Consider the following 20066-nt stretch of genomic DNA (forward strand, 5'->3'; position numbering starts at 1 on the left):
CAAGATTAAATAGATGTTTGATCTTCAGAAAAACAATGTCCGAATCGATAGGTAACATTTTTCAAACTTTGGTACGAGTAATTTCAAAGTTTTCAAGATTTTATGTCCGTAATTAACGAAATTTGCATGTGTCGATCTCAATTTCGACAATTTACATGTAAATACTCGTATTTACACATAGTAACAAACTTATATTTTTGTTTCATTATGTATTGTGAGTCGATAGAATATTAAAGCATTGAAATTGATTGAGATTTCATATTTCGTTTTTCGACGATACGTCTTTATGAGCTAATAATCGTATATCACTTATGAAACAAGGTTAAAACGTCGAATCCAAGATTAAATAGATGTTTGATCTTCAGAAAAACAATGTCCGAATCGATAGGTAACATTTTTCAAACTTTGGTACGAGTAATTTCAATGTTTTCACGATTTTATCTCCGCAATTAACGAAATTCGCATGGGTCGCTCTCATTTTTCGACAATATTCATGATGAACTCGTATTTACACATAGTCACAAACTTATATTTAAGTTTCATTATGTATTGTGCATCGATAGAATATAAAAGCATTGAAATTGATTGAGATTTCAAATTTCGTTTTTCGACGATACGTCTTTATGAGCTAATAATCGTGTATGACTTATGAAACAAGGTTAAAACGTCGAATCCAAGATTAAATAGATGTTTGATCTTCAGAAAAACAATGTCCGAATCGATAGGTAACATTTTTCAAACTTTGGTACGAGTAATTTCAATGTTTTCACGATTTTATCTCCGCAATTAACGAAATTCGCATGGGTCGCTCTCATTTTTCGACAATATTCATGATGAACTCGTATTTACACATAGTCACAAACTTATATTTAAGTTTCATTATGTATTGTGCATCGATAGAATATAAAAGCATTGAAATTGATTGAGATTTCAAATTTCGTTTTTCGACGATACGTCTTTATGAGCTAATAATCGTGTATGACTTATGAAACAAGGTTAAAACGTCGAATCCAAGATTAAATAGATGTTTGATCTTCAGAAAAACAATGTCCGAATCGATAGGTAACATTTTTCAAACTTTGGTACGAGTAATTTCAATGTTTTCACGATTTTATCTCCGCAATTAACGAAATTCGCATGGGTCTCTCTCATTTTTCGACAATATTCATGATAAACTCGTATTTACACATAGTCACAAACTTATATTTAAGTTTCATTATGTATTGTGCGTCGATAGAATATAAAAGCATTGAAATTGATTGAGATTTCAAATTTCGTTTTTCGACGATACGTCTTTATGAGCTAATAATAGTGTATGACTTATGAAACAAGGTTAAAACGTCGAATCCAAGATTAAATAGATGTTTGATCTTCAGAAACACAATTACCGAATCGATTGGAAACATTTTTAATCTGTGGTACGAGTAATTTCAAAGTTTTCAAGATTTTATGTCCGTAATTAACGAAATTTGCATGTGTCGATCTCAATTTCGACAATTTACATGTAAATACTCGTATTTACACATAGTAACAATCTTATATTTTTGTTTCATTATGTATTGTGAGTCGATAGAATATTAAAGCATTGAAATTGATTGAGATTTCATATTTCGTTTTTCGACGATACGTCTTTATGAGCTAATAATCGTATATCACTTATGAAACAAGGTTAAAACGTCGAATCCAAGATTAAATAGATGTTTGATCTTCAGAAAAACAATGTCCGAATCGATAGGTAACATTTTTCAAACTTTGGTACGAGTAATTTCAATGTTTTCACGATTTTATCTCCGCAATTAACGAAATTCGCATGGGTCGCTCTCATTTTTCGACAATATTCATGATATACTCGTATTTACACATAGTCACAAACTTATATTTAAGTTTCATAATGTATTGTGCGTCTATAGAATATAAAAGCATTGAAATTGATTGAAATTTCAAATTTCGTATTTCGACGATACGTCTTTATGAGCTAATAATCGTGTATGACTTATGAAACAAGGTTAAAACGTCGAATCCAAGATTAAATAGATGTTTGATCTTCAGAAACACAATTACCGAATCGATTGGAAACATTTTTAATCTGTGGTACGAGTAATTTCAAAGTTTTCAAGATTTTATGTCCGTAATTAAAGAAATTTGTATGTGTCGATCTCAATTTCGACAATTTACATGTAAATACTTGTATTTACACATAGTAACAAACTTATATTTTTGTTTCATTTTGTATTGTGAGTCGATAGAATATTAAAGCATTGAAATTGATTGAGATTTCATATTTCGTTTTTCGACGATACGTCTTTATGAGCAAATAATCGTATATCACTTATGAAACAAGGTTAAAACGCCGAATCCAAGATTAAATAGATGTTTGATCTTCAGAAAAACAATGTCCGAATCGATAGGTAACATTTTTCAAACTTTGGTACGAGTAATTTCAATGTTTTCACGATTTTATCTCCGCAATTAACGAAATTCGCATGTGTCGCTCTCATTTTTCGACAATAGTCATGATAAACTCGTATTTACACAAAGTCACATACTAATATTTATGTTTCATTATGTATTGTGCGTCGATAGAATATAAAAGCATTGAAATTGATTGAGATTTCAAATTTCGTTTTTCGACGATACGTCTTTATGAGGTAATAATCGTATATGACTTATGAATCAAGGTTAAAACGTCGAATCCAAGATTAAATAGATGTTTGATCTTCAGAAAAACAATGTCCGAATCGATTGGATACATTTTTAATCTGTGGTACGAGTAATTTCAATGTTTTCACGATTTTATCTCCGCAATTAACGAAATTCGCATGGGTCGCTCTCATTTTTCAACAATATTGATGATAAACTCGTATTTACACATAGTCACAAACTTATATTTAAGTTTCATTATGTATTGTGCATCGATAGAATATAAAAGCATTGAAATTGATTGAGATTTCAAATTTCGTTTTTCGACGATACGTCTTTATGAGGTAATAATCGTATATGACTTATGAATCAAGGTTAAAACGTCGAATCCATGATTAAATAGATGTTTGATCTTCAGAAGTCAAATGTCCGAATCGATTGGAAACATTTTTAATCTGTGGTACGAGTAATTTCAAAGTTTTCAAGATTTTATGTCCGTAATTAACGAAATTTGCATTTGTCGATCTCAATTTCGACAATTTACATGTAAATACTCGTATTTACACATAGTAACAAACTTATATTTTTGTTTCATTATGTATTGTGAGTCGATAGAATATTAAAGCATTGAAATTGATTGAGATTTCATATTTCGTTTTTCGACGATACATCTTTATGAGCTAATAATCGTATATCACTTATGAAACAAGGATATAACGTCGAATCCAAGATTGAATAGATGTTTGATCTTCATAAACACAATTACCGAATCGATTGGAAACATTTTTAATCTGTGGTACGAGTAATTTCAAAGTTTTCAAGATTTTATGTCGGTAATTAACGAAATTTGCATGTGTCGATCTCAATTTCGACAATTTACATGTAAATACTCGTATTTACACATAGTAACAAACTTATATTTTTGTTTCATTATGTATTGTGAGTCGATAGAATATTAAAGCATTGAAATTGATTGAGATTTCAAATTTCGTTTTTCGACGATACGTCTTTATGAGGTAATAATCGTATATGACTTATGAATCAAGGTTAAAACGTCGAATCCATGATTAAATAGATGTTTGATCTTCAGAAGTCAAATGTCCGAATCGATTGGAAACATTTTTAATCTGTGGTACGAGTAATTTCAAAGTTTTCAAGATTTTATGTCCGTAATTAAAGAAATTTGCATGTGTCGATCTCAATTTCGACAATTTACATGTAAATACTCGTATTTACACATAGTAACAAACTTATATTTTTGTTTCATTATGTATTGTGAGTCGATAGAATATTAAAGCATTGAAATTGATTGAGATTTCATATTTCGTTTTTCGACGATACATCTTTATGAGCTAATAATCGTATATCACTTATGAAACAAGGATATAACGTCGAATCCAAGATTGAATAGATGTTTGATCTTCATAAACACAATTACCGAATCGATTGGAAACATTTTTAATCTGTGGTACGAGTAATTTCAAAGTTTTCAAGATTTTATGTCGGTAATTAACGAAATTTGCATGTGTCGATCTCAATTTCGACAATTTAAATGTAAATACTCGTATTTACACATAGTAACAAACTTATATTTTTGTTTCATTATGTATTGTGAGTCGATAGAATATTAAAGCATTGAAATTGATTGATATTTCAAATTTCGTTTTTCGACGATACGTCTTTATGAGGTAATAATCGTATATGACTTATGAATCAAGGTTAAAACGTCGAATCCATGATTAAATAGATGTTTGATCTTCAGAAGTCAAATGTCCGAATCGATTGGAAACATTTTTAATCTGTGGTACGAGTAATTTCATAGTTTTCAAGATTTTATGTCCGTAATTAACGAAATTTGCATGTGTCGATCTCAATTTCGACAATTTACATGTAAATACTCGTATTTACACATAGTAACAAACTTATATTTTTGTTTCATTATGTATTGTGAGTCGATAGAATATTAAAGCATTGAAATTGATTGAGATTTCATATTTCGTTTTTCGACGATACATCTTTATGAGCTAATAATCGTATATCACTTATGAAACAAGGATATAACGTCGAATCCAAGATTGAATAGATGTTTGATCTTCATAAACACAATTACCGAATCGATTGGAAACATTTTTAATCTGTGGTACGAGTAATTTCAAAGTTTTCAAGATTTTATGTCGGTAATTAACGAAATTTGCATGTGTCGATCTCAATTTCGACAATTTACATGTAAATACTCGTATTTACACATAGTAACAAACTTATATTTTTGTTTCATTATGTATTGTGAGTCGATAGAATATTAAAGCATTGAAATTGATTGAGATTTCAAATTTCGTTTTTCGACGATACGTCTTTATGAGGTAATAATCGTATATGACTTATGAATCAAGGTTAAAACGTCGAATCCATGATTAAATAGATGTTTGATCTTCAGAAGTCAAATGTCCGAATCGATTGGAAACATTTTTAATCTGTGGTACGAGTAATTTCAAAGTTTTCAAGATTTTATGTCCGTAATTAAAGAAATTTGCATGTGTCGATCTCAATTTCGACAATTTACATGTAAATACTCGTATTTACACATAGTAACAAACTTATATTTTTGTTTCATTATGTATTGTGAGTCGATAGAATATTAAAGCATTGAAATTGATTGAGATTTCATATTTCGTTTTTCGACGATACATCTTTATGAGCTAATAATCGTATATCACTTATGAAACAAGGATAAAACGTCGAATCCAAGATTGAATAGATGTTTGATCTTCATAAACACAATTACCGAATCGATTGGAAACATTTTTAATCTGTGGTACGAGTAATTTCAAAGTTTTCAAGATTTGATGTCGGTAATTAACGAAATTTGCATGTGTCGATCTCAATTTCGACAATTTACATGTAAATACTCGTATTTACACATAGTAACAAACTTATATTTTTGTTTCATTATGTATTGTGAGTCGATAGAATATTAAAGCATTGAAATTGATTGAGATTTCATATTTCGTTTTTCGACGATACATCTTTATGAGCTAATAATCGTATATCACTTATGAAACAAGGTTAAAACGTCGAATCCAAGATTGAATAGATGTTTGATCTTCATAAAAACAATGTCCGAATCGATAGGTAACATTTTTCAAACTTTGGTACGAGTAATTTCAATGTTTTCACGATTTTATCTCCGCAATTAACGAAATTCGCATGGGTCGCTCTCATTTTTCGACAATATTGATGATAAACTCGTAATTACACATAGTCACAAACTTATATTTAAGTTTCATTATGTATTGTGCGTCGATAGAATATAAAAGCATTGAAGTTGATTGAGATTTCAAATTTCGTTTTTCGACGATACGTCTTTATGAGCTAATAATCGTATATCACTTATGAAACAAGGTTAAAACGTCGAATCCAAGATTAAATAGATATTTGATCTTCAGAAACACAATTACCGAATCGATTGGAAACATTTGTAATCTGTGGTACGAGTAATTTCAAAGTTTTCAAGATTTTATGTCCGTAATTAACGAAATTTGCATGTGTCGATCTCAATTTCGACAATTTACATGTAAATACTCGTATTTACACATAGTAACAAACTTATATTTTTGTTTCATTATGTATTGTGAGTCGATAGAATATTAAAGCATTGAAATTGATTGAGATTTCATATTTCGTTTTTCGACGATACATCTTTATGAGCTAATAATCGTATATCACTTATGAAACAAGGTTAAAACGTCGAATCCAAGATTGAATAGATGTTTGATCTTCATAAAAACAATGTCCGAATCGATAGGTAACATTTTTCAAACTTTGGTACGAGTAATTTCAATGTTTTCACGATTTTATCTCCGCAATTAACGAAATTCGCATGGATCGCTCTCATTTTTCGACAATATTGATGATAAACTCGTAATTACACATAGTCACAAACTTATATTTAAGTATCATTATGTATTGTGCGTCGGTAGAATATAAAAGCATTGAAATTGATTGAGATTTCAAATCTCGTTTTTCGACGATACGTCTTTATGAGCTGATAATCGTGTATGACTTATGAAACAAGGTTAAAACGTCGAATCCAAGATTAAATAGATATTTGATCTTCAGAAACACAATTACCGAATCGATTGGAAACATTTTTAATCTGTGGTACGAGTAATTTCAAAGTTTTCAAGATTTTATGTCCGTAATTAACGAAATTTGCATGTGTCGATCCCAATTTCGACAATTTACATGTAAATACTCGTATTTACACATAGTAACAAACTTATATTTTTGTTTCATTATGTATTGTGAGTCGATAGAATATTAAAGCATTGAAATTGATTGAGATTTCATATTTCGTTTTTCGACGATACATCTTTATGAGCTAATAATCGTATATCACTTATGAAACAAGGTTAAAACGTCGAATCCAAGATTAAATAGATGTTTGATCTTCAGAAACACAATTACCGAATCGATTGGAAACATTTGTAATCTGTGGTACGAGTAATTTCAAAGTTTTCAAGATTTTATGTCCGTAATTAACGAAATTTGCATGTGTCGATCTCAATTTCGACAATTTACATGTAAATACTTGTATTTACACATAGTAACAAACTTATATTTTTGTTTCATTATGTATTGTGAGTCGATAGAATATTAAAGCATTGAAATTGATTGAGATTTCAAATTTCGTTTTTCGACGATACGTCTTTATGAGGTAATAATCGTATATGACTTATGAATCAAGGTTAAAACGTCGAATCCAAGATTAAATAGATGTTTGATCTTCAGAAGTCAAATGTCCGATTCGATTGGAAACATTTTTAATCTGTGGTACGAGTAATTTCAAAGTTTTCAAGATTTTATGTCCGTAATTAACGAAATTTGCATGTGTCGATCTCAATTTCGACAATTTACATGTAAATACTCGTATTTACACATAGTAACAAACTTATATTTTTGTTTCATTATGTATTGTGAGTCGATAGAATATTAAAGCATTGAAATTGATTGAGATTTCATATATCGTTTTTCGACGATACATCTTTATGAGCTAATAATCGTATATCACTTATGAAACAAGGATAAAACTTCGAATCCAAGATTGAATAGATGTTTGATCTTCATAAACACAATTACCGAATCGATTGGAAACATTTTTAATCTGTGGTACGAGTAATTTCAAAGTTTTCAAGATTTTATGTCGGTAATTAACGAAATTTGCATGTGTCGATCTCAATTTCGACAATTTAAATGTAAATACCCGTATTTACACATAGTAACAAACTTATATTTTTGTTTCATTATGTATTGTGAGTCGATAGAATATTAAAGCATTGAAATTAATTGATATTTCAAATTTCGTTTTTCGACGATACGTCTTTATGAGGTAATAATCGTATATGACTTATGAATCAAGGTTAAAACGTCGAATCCATGATTAAATAGATGTATGATCTTCAGAAGTCAAATGTCCGAATCGATTGGAAACATTTTTAATCTGTGGTACGAGTAATTTCAAAGTTTTCAAGATTTTATGTCCGTAATTAACGAAATTTGCATGTGTCGATCTCAATTTCGATAATTTACATGTAAATACTCGTATTTACACATAGTAACAAACTTATATTTTTGTTTCATTATGTATTGTGAGTCGATAGATTATTAAAGCATTGAAATTGATTGAGATTTCATATTTCGTTTTTCGACGATACATCTTTATGAGCTAATAATCGTATATCACTTATGAAACAAGGTTAAAACGTCGAATCCAAGATTGAATAGATGTTTGATCTTCATAAAAACAATGTCCGGATCGATAGGTAACATTTTTCAAACTTTGGTACGAGTAATTTCAATGTTTTCACGATTTTATCTCCGCAATTAACGAAATTCGCATGGGTCGCTCTCATTTTTCGACAATATTGATGATAAACTCGTAATTAAACATAGTCACAAACTTATATTTAAGTTTCATTATGTATTGTGCGTCGATAGAATATAAAAGCATTGAAATTGATTGAGATTTCAAATTTCGTTTTTCGACGATACGTCTTTATGAGCTAATAATCGTATATCACTTATGAAACAAGGTTAAAACGTCGAATCCAAGATAAAATAGATATTTGATCTTCAGAAACACAATTACCGAATCGATTGGAAACATTTGTAATCTGTGGTACGAGTAATTTCAAAGTTTTCAAGTTTTTATGTCCGTAATTAACGAAATTTGCATGTGTCGATCTCAATTTCGACAATTTACATGTAAATACTTGTATTTACACATAGTAACAAACTTATATTTTTGTTTCATTATGTATTGTGAGTCGATAGAATATTAAAGCATTGAAATTGATTGAGATTTCAAATTTCGTTTTTCGACGATACGTCTTTATGAGGTAATAATCGTATATGACTTATGAATCAAGGTTAAAACGTCGAATCCAAGATTAAATAGATGTTTGATCTTCAGAAGTCAAATGTCCGAATCGATTGGAAACATTTTTAATCTGTGGTACGAGTAATTTCAAAGTTTTCAAGATTTTATGTCCGTAATTAACGAAATTTGCATGTGTCGATCTCAATTTAGACAATTTACATGTAAATACTCGTATTTACACATAGTAACAAACTTATATTTTTGTTTCATTATGTATTGTGAGTCGATAGAATATTAAAGCATTGAAATTGATTGAGATTTCATATATCGTTTTTCGACGATACATCTTTATGAGCTAATAATCGTATATCACTTATGAAACAAGGATAAAACGTCGAATCCAAGATTGAATAGATGTTTGATCTTCATAAACACAATTACCGAATCGATTGGAAACATTTTTAATCTGTGGTACGAGTAATTTCAAAGTTTTCAAGATTTTATGTCGGTAATTAACGAAATTTGCATGTGTCGATCTCAATTTCGACAATTTACATGTAAATACTCGTATTTACACATAGTAACAAACTTATATTTTTGTTTCATTATGTATTGTGAGTCGATAGTATATTAAAGCATTGAAATTGATTGAGATTTCAAATTTCGTTTTTCGACGATACGTCTTTATGAGGTAATAATCGTATATGACTTATGAATCAAGGTTAAAACGTCGAATCCAAGATTAAATAGATGTTTGATCTTCAGAAGTCAAATGTCCGAATCGATTGGAAACATATTTAATCTGTGGTACGAGTAATTTCAAAGTTTTCAAGATTTTATGTCCGTAATTAACGAAATTTGCATGTGTCGATCTCAATTTCGACAATTTACATGTAAATACTTGTATTTACACATAGTAACAAACTTATATTTTTGTTTCATTATGTATTGTGAGTCGATAGAATATTAAAGCATTGAAATTGATTGAGATTTCATATTTCGTTTTTCGACGAAACATCTTTATGAGCTAATAATCGTATATCACTTATGAAACAAGGTTAAAACGTCGAATCCAAGATTGAATAGATGTTTGATCTTCATAAAAACAATGTCCGAATCGATAGGTAACATTTTTCAAACTTTGGTACGAGTAATTTCAATGTTTTCACGATTTTATCTCCGCAATTAACGAAATTCGCATGGGTCGCTCTCATTTTTCGACAATATTGATGATAAACTCGTAATTACACATAGTCACAAACTTATATTTAAGTTTCATTATGTATTGTGCGTCGATAGAATATAAAAGCATTGAAGTTGATTGAGATTTCAAATTTCGTTTTTCGACGATACGTCTTTATGAGCTAATAATCGTATATCACTTATGAAACAAGGTTAAAACGTCGAATCCAAGATTAAATAGATATTTGATCTTCAGAAACACAATTACCGAATCGATTGGAAACATTTGTAATCTGTGGTACGAGTAATTTCAAAGTTTTCAAGATTTTATGTCCGTAATTAACGAAATTTGCATGTGTCGATCTCAATTTCGACAATTTACATGTAAATACTTGTATTTACACATAGTAACAAACTTATATTTTTGTTTCATTATGTATTGTGAGTCGATAGAATATTAAAGCATTGAAATTGATTGAGATTTCATATTTCGTTTTTCGACGATACATCTTTATGAGCTAATAATCGTATATCACTTATGAAACAAGGATAAAACGTCGAATCCAAGATTGAATAGATGTTTGATCTTCATAAACACAATTACCGAATCGATTGGAAACATTTTTAATCTGTGGTACGAGTAATTTCAAAGTTTTCAAGATTTGATGTCGGTAATTAACGAAATTTGCATGTGTCGATCTCAATTTCGACAATTTACATGTAAATACTCGTATTTACACATAGTAACAAACTTATATTTTTGTTTCATTATGTATTGTGAGTCGATAGACTATTAAAGCATTGAAATTGATTGAGATTTCATATTTCGTTTTTCGACGATACATCTTTATGAGCTAATAATCGTATATCACTTATGAAACAAGGTTAAAACGTCGAATCCAAGATTAAATAGATATTTGATCTTCAGAAACACAATTACCGAATCGATTGGAAACATTTGTAATCTGTGGTACGAGTAATTTCAAAGTTTTCAAGATTTTATGTCCGTAATTAACGAAATTTGCATGTGTCGATCTCAATTTCGACAATTTACATGTAAATACTTGTATTTACACATAGTAACAAACTTATATTTTTGTTTCATTATGTATTGTGAGTCGATAGAATATTAAAGCATTGAAATTGATTGAGATTTCAAATTTCGTTTTTCGACGATACGTCTTTATGAGGTAATAATCGTATATGACTTATGAATCAAGGTTAAAACGTCGAATCCATGATTAAATAGATGTTTGATCTTCAGAAGTCAAATGTCCGAATCGATTGGAAACATTTTTAATCTGTGGTACGAGTAATTTCAAAGTTTTCAAGATTTTATGTCCGTAATTAACGAAATTTGCATGTGTCGATCTCAATTTCGACAATTTACATGTAAATACTCGTATTTACACATAGTAACAAACTTATATTTTTGTTTCATTATGTATTGTGAGTCGATAGAATATTAAAGCATTGAAATTGATTGAGATTTCATATTTCGTTTTTCGACGATACATCTTTATGAGCTAATAATCGTATATCACTTATGAAACAAGGTTAAAACGTCGAATCCAAGATTGAATAGATGTTTGATCTTCATAAAAACAATGTCCGAATCGATAGGTAACATTTTTCAAACTTTGGTACGAGTAATTTCAATGTTTTCACGATTTTATCTCCGCAATTAACGAAATTCGCATGGGTCGCTCTCATTTTTCGACAATATTGATGATAAACTCGTAATTACACATAGTCACAAACTTATATTTAAGTTTCATTATGTATTGTGCGTCGATAGAATATAAAAGCATTGAAGTTGATTGAGATTTCAAATTTCGTTTTTCGACGATACGTCTTTATGAGCTAATAATCGTATATCACTTATGAAACAAGGTTAAAACGTCGAATCCAAGATTAAATAGATATTTGATCTTCAGAAACACAATTACCGAATCGATTGGAAACATTTGTAATCTGTGGTACGAGTAATTTCAAAGTTTTCAAGATTTTATGTCCGTAATTAACGAAATTTGCATGTGTCGATCTCAATTTCGACAATTTACATGTAAATACTTGTATTTACACATAGTAACAAACTTATATTTTTGTTTCATTATGTATTGTGAGTCGATAGAATATTAAAGCATTGAAATTGATTGAGATTTCAAATTTCGTTTTTCGACGATACGTCTTTATGAGGTAATAATCGTATATGACTTATGAATCAAGGTTAAAACGTCGAATCCAAGATTAAATAGATGTTTGATCTTCAGAAGTCAAATGTCCGAATCGATTGGAAACATTTTTAATCTGTGGTACGAGTAATTTCAAAGTTTTCAAGATTTTATGTCTGTAATTAACGAAATTTGCATGTGTCGATCTCAATTTCGACAATTTACATGTAAATACTCGTATTTACACATAGTAACAAACTTATATTTTTGTTTCATTATGTATTGTGAGTCGATAGAATATTAAAGCATTGAAATTGATTGAGATTTCATATTTCGTTTATCGACGATACTTCTTTATGAGCTAATAATCGTATATCACTTATGAAACAAGGATATAACGTCGAATCCAAGATTGAATAGATGTTTGATCTTCATAAACACAATTACCGAATCGATTGGAAACATTTTTAATCTGTGGTACGAGTAATTTCAAAGTTTTCAAGATTTTATGTCGGTAATTAACGAAATTTGCATGTGTCGATCTCAATTTCGACAATTTACATGTAAATACTCGTATTTACACATAGTAACAAACTTATATTTTTGTTTCATTATGTATTGTGAGTCGATAGAATATTAAAGCATTGAAATTGATTGAGATTTCAAATTTCGTTTTTCGACGATACGTCTTTATGAGGTAATAATCGTATATGACTTATGAATCAAGGTTAAAACGTCGAATCCATGATTAAATAGATGTTTGATCTTCAGAAGTCAAATGTCCGAATCGATTGGAAACATTTTTAATCTGTGGTACGAGTAATTTCAAAGTTTTCAAGAATTTATGTCCGTAATTAAAGAAATTTGCATGTGTCGATCTCAATTTCGACAATTTACATGTAAATACTCGTATTTACACATAGTAACAAACTTATATTTTTGTTTCATTATGTATTGTGAGTCGATAGAATATTAAAGCATTGAAATTGATTGAGATTTCATATTTCGTTTTTCGACGATACATCTTTATGAGCTAATAATCGTATATCACTTATGAAACAAGGATAAAACGTCGAATCCAAGATTGAATAGATGTTTGATCTTCATAAACACAATTACCGAATCGATTGGAAACATTTTTAATCTGTGGTACGAGTAATTTCAAAGTTTTCAAGATTTGATGTCGGTAATTAACGAAATTTGCATGTGTCGATCTCAATTTCGACAATTTACATGTAAATACTCGTATTTACACATAGTAACAAACTTATATTTTTGTTTCATTATGTATTGTGAGTCGATAGAATATTAAAGCATTGAAATTGATTGAGATTTCATATTTCGTTTTTCGACGATACATCTTTATGAGCTAATAATCGTATATCACTTATGAAACAAGGTTAAAACGTCGAATCCAAGATTAAATAGATATTTGATCTTCAGAAACACAATTACCGAATCGATTGGAAACATTTGTAATCTGTGGTACGAGTAATTTCAAAGTTTTCAAGATTTTATGTCCGTAATTAACGAAATTTGCATGTGTCGATCTCAATTTCGACAATTTACATGTAAATACTTGTATTTACACATAGTAACAAACTTATATTTTTGTTTCATTATGTATTGTGAGTCGATAGAATATTAAAGCATTGAAATTGATTGAGATTTCAAATTTCGTTTTTCGACGATACGTCTTTATGAGGTAATAATCGTATATGACTTATGAATCAAGGTTAAAACGTCGAATCCAAGATTAAATAGATGTTTGATCTTCAGAAGTCAAATGTCCGAATCGATTGGAAACATTTTTAATCTGTGGTACGAGTAATTTCAAAGTTTTCAAGATTTTATGTCCGTAATTAACGAAATTTGCATGTGTCGATCTCAATTTCGACAATTTACATGTAAATACTCGTATTTACACATAGTAACAAACTTATATTTTTGTTTCATTATGTATTGTGAGTCGATAGAATATTAAAGCATTGAAATTGATTGAGATTTCATATTTCGTTTTTCGACGATACATCTTTATGAGCTAATAATCGTATATCACTTATGAAACAAGGTTAAAACGTCGAATCCAAGATTAAATAGATATTTGATCTTCAGAAACACAATTACCGAATCGATTGGAAACATTTTTAATCTGTGGTACGAGTAATTTCAAAGTTTTCAAGATTTTATGTCCGTAATTAACGAAATTTGCATGTGTCGATCTCAATTTCGACAATTTACATGTAAATACTTGTATTTACACATAGTAACAAACTTATATTTTTGTTTCATTATGTATTGTGAGTCGATAGAATATTAAAGCATTGAAATTGATTGAGATTTCAAATTTCGTTTTTCGACGATACGTCTTTATGAGGTAATAATCGTATATGACTTATGAATCAAGGTTAAAACGTCGAATCCAAGATTAAATAGATGTTTGATCTTCAGAAGTCAAATGTCCGAATCGATTGGAAACATTTTTAATCTGTGGTACGAGTAATTTCAAAGTTTTCAAGATTTTATGTCCGTAATTAACGAAATTTGCATGTGTCGATCTCAATTTCGACAATTTACATGTAAATACTCGTATTTACACATAGTAACAAACTTATATTTTTGTTTCATTATGTATTGTGAGTCGATAGAATATTAAAGCATTGAAATTGATTGAGATTTCATATTTCGTTTTTCGACGATACATCTTTATGAGCTAATAATCGTATATCACTTATGAAACAAGGTTAAAACGTCGAATCCAAGATTGAATAGATGTTTGATCTTCATAAAAACAATGTCCGAATCGATAGGTAACATTTTTCAAACTTTGGTACGAGTAATTTCAATGTTTTCACGATTTTATCTCCGCAATTAACGAAATTCGCATGGGTCGCTCTCATTTTTCGACAATATTGATGATAAACTCGTAATTACACATAGTCACAAACTTATATTTAAGTATCATTATGTATTGTGCGTCGGTAGAATATAAAAGCATTGAAATTGATTGAGATTTCAAATTTCGTTTTTCGACGATACGTCTTTATGAGCTAATAATCGTGTATGACTTATGAAACAAGGTTAAAACGTCGAATCCAAGATTAAATAGATATTTGATCTTCAGAAACACAATTACCGAATCGATTGGAAACATTTTTAATCTGTGGTACGAGTAATTTCAAAGTTTTCAAGATTTTATGTCCGTAATTAACGAAATTTGCATGTGTCGATCCCAATTTCGACAATTTACATGTAAATACTCGTATTTACACATAGTAACAAACTTATATTTTTGTTTCATTATGTATTGTGAGTCGATAGAATATTAAAGCATTGAAATTGATTGAGATTTCATATTTCGTTTTTCGACGATACATCTTTATGAGCTAATAATCGTATATCACTTATGAAACAAGGTTAAAACGTCGAATCCAAGATTAAATAGATGTTTGATCTTCAGAAAAACAATGTCCGAATCGATAGGTAACATTTTTCAAACTTTGGTACGAGTAATTTCAATGTTTTCACGATTTTATCTCCGCAATTAACGAAATTCGCATGGGTCGCTCTCATTTTTCGACAATATTCATGATAAACTCGTATTTACACATAGTCACAAACTTATATTTAAGTTTCATTATGTATTGTGCGTCGATAGAATATAAAAGCATTGAAATTGATTGAGATTTCAAATTTCGTTTTTCGACGATACGTTTTTATGAGCTAATAATCGTGTATGACTTATGAAACAAGGTTAAAACGTCGAATACAAGATTAAATAGATGTTTGATCTTCAGAAACACGATTACCGAATCGATTGGAAACATTTTTAATCTGTGGTACGAGTAATTTCAAAGTTTTCAAGATTTTATGTCCGTAATTAACGAAATTTGCATGTGTCGATCTCAATTTCGACAATTTACATGTAAATACTTGTATTTACACATAGTAACAAACTTATATTTTTGTTTCATTATGTATTGTGAGTCGATAGAATATTAAAGCATTGAAATTGATTGAGATTTCAAATTTCGTTTTTCGACGATACGTCTTTATGAGGTAATAATCGTATATGACTTATGAATCAAGGTTAAAACGTCGAATCCAAGATTAAATAGATGTTTGATCTTCAGAAGTCCAATGTCCGAATCGATTGGAAACATTTTTAATCTGTGGTACGAGTAATTTCAAAGTTTTCAAGATTTTATGTCCGTAATTAACGAAATTTGCATGTGTCGATCTCAATTTCGACAATTTACATGTAAATACTCGTATATACACATAGTTACAAACTTATATTTTTGTTTCATTATGTATTGTGAGTCGATAGAATATAAAAGCATTGAAATTGATTGAGATTTCATATTTCGTTTTTCGACGATACGTCTTTATGAGCTAATAATCGTATATCACTTATGAAACAAGGTTAAAACGTCGAATCCAAGATTAAATAGATATTTGATCTTCAGAAACACAATTAACGAATCGATTGGAAACATTTGTAATCTGTGGTACGAGTAATTTCAAAGTTTTCAAGATTTTATGTCCGTAATTAACGAAATTTGCATGTGTCGATCTCAATTTCGACAATTTACATGTAAATACTTGTATTTACACATAGCAACAAACTTATATTTTTGTTTCATTATGTATTGTGAGTCGATAGAATATTAAAGCATTGAAATTGATTGAGATTTCAAATTTCGTTTTTCGACGATACGTCTTTATGAGGTAATAATCGTATATGACTTATGAATCAAGGTTAAAACGTCGAATCCAAGATTAAATAGATGTTTGATCTTCAGAAGTCAAATGTCCGAATCGATTGGAAACATTTTTAATCTGTGGTACGAGTAATTTCAAAGTTTTCAAGATTTTATGTCCGTAATTAACGAAATTTGCATGTGTCGATCTCAATTTCGACAATTTACATGTAAATACTCGTATTTACACATAGTAACAAACTTATATTTTTGTTTCATTATGTATTGTGAGTCGATAGAATATTAAAGCATTGAAATTGATTGAGATTTCATATTTCGTTTTTCGACGATACATCTTTATGAGCTAATAATCGTATATCACTTATGAAACAAGGTTAAAACGTCGAATCCAAGATTGAATAGATGTTTGATCTTCATAAAAACAATGTCCGAATCGATAGGTAACATTTTTCAAACTTTGGTACGAGTAATTTCAATGTTTTCACGATTTTATCTCCGCAATTAACGAAATTCGCATGGGTCGCTCTCATTTTTCGACAATATTGATGATAAACTCGTAATTACACATAGTCACAAACTTATATTTAAGTATCATTATGTATTGTGAGTCGATAGAATATTAAAGCATTGAAATTGATTGAGATTTCATATTTCGTTTTTCGACGATACATCTTTATGAGCTAATAATCGTATATCACTTATGAAACAAGGTTAAAACGTCGAATCCAAGATTAAATAGATATTTGATCTTCAGAAACACAATTACCGAATCGATTGGAAACATTTGTAATCTGTGGTACGAGTAATTTCAAAGTTTTCAAGATTTTATGTCCGTAATTAACGAAATTTGCATGTGTCGATCTCAATTTCGACAATTTACATGTAAATACTTGTATTTGCACATAGTAACAAACTTATATTTTTGTTTCATTATGTATTGTGAGTCGATAGAATATTAAAGCATTGAAATTGATTGAGATTTCAAATTTCGTTTTTCGACGATACGTCTTTATGAGGTAATAATCGTATATGACTTATGAATCAAGGTTAAAACGTCGAATCCAAGATTAAATAGATGTTTGATCTTCAGAAGTCAAATGTCCGAATCGATTGGAAACATTTTTAATCTGTGGTACGAGTAATTTCAAAGTTTTCAAGATTTTATGTCCGTAATTAACGAAATTTGCATGTGTCGATCTCAATTTCGACAATTTACATGTAAATACTCGTATTTACACATAGTAACAAACTTATATTTTTGTTTCATTATGTATTGTGAGTCGATAGAATATTAGAGCATTGAAATTGATTGAGATTTCATATTTCGTTTTTCGACGATACATCTTTATGAGCTAATAATCGTATATCACTTATGAAACAAGGTTAAAACGTCGAATCCAAGATTGAATAGATGTTTGATCTTCATAAAAACAATGTCCGAATCGATAGGTAACATTTTCAAACTTTGGTACGAGTAATTTCAATGTTTTCACGATTTTATCTCCGCAATTAACGAAATTCGCATGGGTCGCTCTCATTTTTCGACAATATTGATGATAAACTCGTAATTACACATAGTCACAAACTTATATTTAAGTATCATTATGTATTGTGCGTCGGTAGAATATAAAAGCATTGAAATTGATTGAGATTTCAAATTTCGTTTTTCGACGATACGTCTTTATGAGCTAATAATCGTGTATGACTTATGAAACAAGGTTAAAACGTCGAATCCAAGATTAAATAGATATTTGATCTTCAGAAACACAATTACCGAATCGATTGGAAACATTTTTAATCTGTGGTACGAGTAATTTCAAAGTTTTCAAGATTTTATGTCCGTAATTAACGAAATTTGCATGTGTCGATCCCAATTTCGACAATTTACATGTAAATACTCGTATTTACACATAGTAACAAACTTATATTTTTGTTTCATTATGTATTGTGAGTCGATAGAATATTAAAGCATTGAAATTGATTGAGATTTCATATTTCGTTTTTCGACGATACATCTTTATGAGCTAATAATCGTATATCACTTATGAAACAAGGTTAAAACGTCGAATCCAAGATTAAATAGATGTTTGATCTTCAGAAAACAATGTCCGAATCGATAGGTAACATTTTTCAAACTTTGGTACGAGTAATTTCAATGTTTTCACGATTTTATCTCCGCAATTAACGAAATTCGCATGGGTCGCTCTCATTTTTCGACAATATTCATGATAAACTCGTATTTACACATAGTCACAAACTTATATTTAAGTTTCATTATGTATTGTGCGTCGATAGAATATAAAAGCATTGAAATTGATTGAGATTTCAAATTTCGTTTTTCGACGATACGTTTTTATGAGCTAATAATCGTGTATGACTTATGAAACAAGGTTAAAACGTCGAATACAAGATTAAATAGATGTTTGATCTTCAGAAACACGATTACCGAATCGATTGGAAACATTTTTAATCTGTGGTACGAGTAATTTCAAAGTTTTCAAGATTTTATGTCCGTAATTAACGAAATTTGCATGTGTCGATCTCAATTTCGACAATTTACATGTAAATACTTGTATTTACACATAGTAACAAACTTATATTTTTGTTTCATTATGTATTGTGAGTCGATAGAATATTAAAGCATTGAAATTGATTGAGATTTCAAATTTCGTTTTTCGACGATACGTCTTTATGAGGTAATAATCGTATATGACTTATGAATCAAGGTTAAAACGTCGAATCCAAGATTAAATAGATGTTTGATCTTCAGAAGTCCAATGTCCGAATCGATTGGAAACATTTTTAATCTGTGGTACGAGTAATTTCAAAGTTTTCAAGATTTTATGTCCGTAATTAACGAAATTTGCATGTGTCGATCTCAATTTCGACAATTTACATGTAAATACTCGTATTTACACATAGTTACAAACTTATATTTTTGTTTCATTATGTATTGTGAGTCGATAGAAT

This window comes from Vespa crabro, chromosome 2, assembly GCF_910589235.1.
Source record: "Vespa crabro chromosome 2, iyVesCrab1.2, whole genome shotgun sequence".
NCBI classification, from domain to species: Eukaryota; Metazoa; Arthropoda; class Insecta; order Hymenoptera; family Vespidae; genus Vespa; species Vespa crabro.